Here is a 3,762-nt window from a genome sequence, read left to right on the forward strand (position 1 = left end):
CATAGCAAGTCCTGAATAAACCATCACAGCAGAAAGGCAAGTTTCAGAACTAAAATCACTTCTCGTGATGGTGATAGAGGACTTTAGAGAAAGACATAATAACTCCCTTAAAGAAATACAGGAGAACACAGGTAAACAGCTAGAAGCCCTTAAAGAGGAAACACAAAAATCCCTTAAAGAATTACAGGAAAACACAATCAAACAGGAAAAGGAAATAAACAAAACTCTCCAAGATATAAAAATGGAAGTATAAACAATAAAGAAATCACAATGGGAGACAAACCTTGAGTTAGAAGATCTAGGAGTCATAAATGCAACCATCAGCAACAGAATACACGAGATAAAAGAGAGAATCTCAGGTGCAGAAGATACCATAGAAAACTTTGACACAACAGTCAAAGAGAATGCAAAAAGCAAAACTCTCCTAAGACCAAACCTAAGGATAATAGGTATACAAGATATAGAAGATCCCCAACTTAGAGGGACAGTAAATATCTTCAACAAAATTATAGAAGAAAACTTCCCTAACCTAAAGAAAGAGATGTCTATGAACATACATGAAGCCTACAGAACTCCAAATAGAGTGGACCAGAAAAGAAATTCCTCCCATCACATAATAATCAAAACATCAAATGCACAAAAAAAGTTTCGTTTTCACAGACCTTCATGTATGATCTGAAACAGTGAATCCTGTAAAATAACACAAAGGGGCAACACTTGATACAAGAGGGGCAACTGAAAAATATTAGTGCCAAAATCAAAACGCCATGGAAAAAGCAATAACTAAAAGTATGAAGAGACCCTACACAGCAGATATAGTTCTTAGCTATAAATTTATAGTATAATAGATAAAAAAACCACCAAATCTGTCAATAAATTTCAAAGGAAGCAAATTATAATATGAAATGAATTGAACACACTACACTCCAAAGCAGTTAAAATAGCCAATATGTACAAATTAAAAAGCTCTACATTGTAGGGCATAGAATACTGTATAGATATTCCAGTTAAGCCTAGAAAGTGTCCACAATCCTCGGACATCAAATCTCTGCAATGCTATATGCATCCTATCCTATTGAAGCCAGACAAGGCAGCCCAGCTAGAACATCTCCTACATACAGGCAACAGCTTTTAGAATAGCCCCAAATATAGTTGCTTGGGTCACATGAAGACCAGGCTGCACATCCACTACATATGTGCAGCAAGGCCTGAGTCTAGCCTTCTTTGGTTGGTGGTTCTTTCTCTGAGAGCCTCAAGGGTGCAGGTGGTTGATTCTGTTGGTCTTCCAGTGGAGTTCCTATCCTCTTCTGGCTTGCATCCATTCTTCTGTTCTTCCATAAGAGTCCCCAAGCTCCATGAATTGTTTGGCTGTGGGTGTCTCCATCTGTCTGAGTCAGCTGCTGGGTGGAACCTCTCAGAGAACAGCCATGCTAGCTAGAATCTTATCTGTACGCATAACAGAGTACAATTAATAGTGTCAGGGATTGTTGCTTGCCCACAGGATGAGTCTCAATTTGGGCCAGTTATTTGTTGACCATTCTCTCAGTCTCTGCTCCATCCTGTCTCTGCCTTTCTTGTACACAGGATAAATTTGGGGTAGAAAGTTTTGTATGAGGATTGATGTCTTTATCGCTCTATTGAGGTTCCTGCCTACCTAAAGGAAGTGACCTCTTTATGTTCTATATCCCCAATGCTGTTAGTCACAGCTAAGGTCACCTCCATTGATTTTGGGCACCTCCCTTATCCCAGGTCTCTGTCTCATCCCGGAGACACCCCCCCCACCTCCCACCCCCATCAGTTGCAGACTTCCATGTGGAGAGCCGTGAGCAATCGCCATTACAAGATGGCACCGGCTTCTGCTGTGCCTAACTGGTAAACAAGCAATGTGCGCAGGTGCAAGAGTGAATTCGTGCCAAGTCACTGCCCATCCCGGGTCGTAGCAATGAGGTGATGGGCAAGCAACTAATCAGGTGCTGACATGCCATGCCAAGGTGTATATAAGCAGCACCATTTTCAGGGGTTCGGGGTCTATCTCCTGATGAAGCAATAAAGCTTTGCTGCTGCAGAAGAATCCGGTTGTCTGAGTGTGTTCTTGCTGGCGAGGCACAAGCTCGGGACACTTCCATTCATTCTCATGTTTATTTGTCTGTCCTTCCTGAACCCCATTTTCCTTCCTATATCTTCTCCCACCTGGTTCCCTCCCTCGATTTGCCTCTTATGACTATTTTATTTCCCCTTCTAATCGAGATTCCAGCATGCTCTTATGCCTTGCTTGTTGTTTACCTTCTTGGGGTCTGTGGGGTGTAACATAGGTATCCTATAGTTTATGGCTAATATCCAGGTATGAGTACATACCGTGCATGTCCTTTTGGAACTGGATTACCTCAATCAGGATGATATTCTCAAGTCCCATCCATTTGCCTGAAAAATTCATATCTTTGTTTTTAATTGCTAGGATATTCCATAGTGTAGATGTACCTACACTGTTTTCCTAATCCAAAGTCCCAAAGTCCATATTCCTCTGAACAAAAGCATGGTCAGGTCTATCACAATATCCCAGTCCCTGGTACCACTTCTTAGTTACAGTTTTATTTCTTTGTAGAGACACCATGACCTAGGCAACTCTTATAAAGGCAAACATTTAATTGGGCCTGGCTTACAGTTTCAGAGGTTTAGTCCATTATCTTCATGGCAACAGGCATGCCATCCTGGAGGCAGACATGGTACTAGAGGAGTTCTACATCAGAAGGCCAGTAGGAGACTATCTTCAACAGGATTCTTGGAGGAGACTATTTTCTGCACTGGGCAGAACCTGAGAGACCTCATAGTCCATCTCCACAGTGACACACTTCTTCCAACAAGGTCACATTTAATAGTGCCAATTCCTATGGCCAAGCATTCAAACACATGAATCTCTGAGGGCCACACCTATTCAAACCACCACACTAGTCCTGGAATCAATTCATATATCCATCAACTGATACATGGATAAGTGAAAATATGATACATATCTATGGAACCTGATACATTACTCAGTTGTAAATAAAAATAAAAGTGTGGTATCTGGAGGTAAAAGTAGATAACTAGAAATTATGAATTCTGCCTCTTGGTCCCCAACATTCAAACAGCACATTTGCTCTTATATGTGGATCTTAGTTTCAAAGTTTCTGTTCATTCAAGTAAGACTGCATGTAGAAGCTAGAAATTGACCAGTAGAAGGGAGATGCAGGAAGCAAGAATGGATAATAGATTATGGGTGATATGAAATTAGTGAGCGAGGATATTGGGAACAGAATGGTTCAAATATGTACTGGAGTAGTGAGGAGGAAAGGTGCTCCTAAAAGGTCAACACAAATGAGATGTCTGTAGCCCATCTGTCTCTTGATTGGATTTGAGACCTGCCCATAGAGAGGAATTTATACCATGGTCAAACACCAAGGCTTGGGTAGTGTAGGTCCAAGGACATAACAAATTGAAATTTTGTTAGTGATTCTGCTGTTAATTTGGCATCTAAATATTCATATCCAGTTTGTACAACTCTCCAGCTTGGTGAAAGAAGCCTCCTCTTACAGCAGGTAGTGGATAAGAGATTCACGACCATTCAGAAGTTTCTAAGAACAGGCAACTGTGTAAGAATTGGATGATTACCATTTAATAACAGTTGATGGAGAGTCCCTTAGTCTCTTTTACCTCTTTGAGAGTGGACAGGCTGTTAATAACAGCTATATGATGTTAATTTAAAACATTGGTTAATACCTCCCA

This window comes from Mus caroli, unplaced genomic scaffold (genome assembly GCF_978045245.1).
Source record: "Mus caroli unplaced genomic scaffold, Mus_caroli_1 scaffold_18, whole genome shotgun sequence".
Classification (NCBI taxonomy): Eukaryota; Metazoa; Chordata; class Mammalia; order Rodentia; family Muridae; genus Mus; species Mus caroli.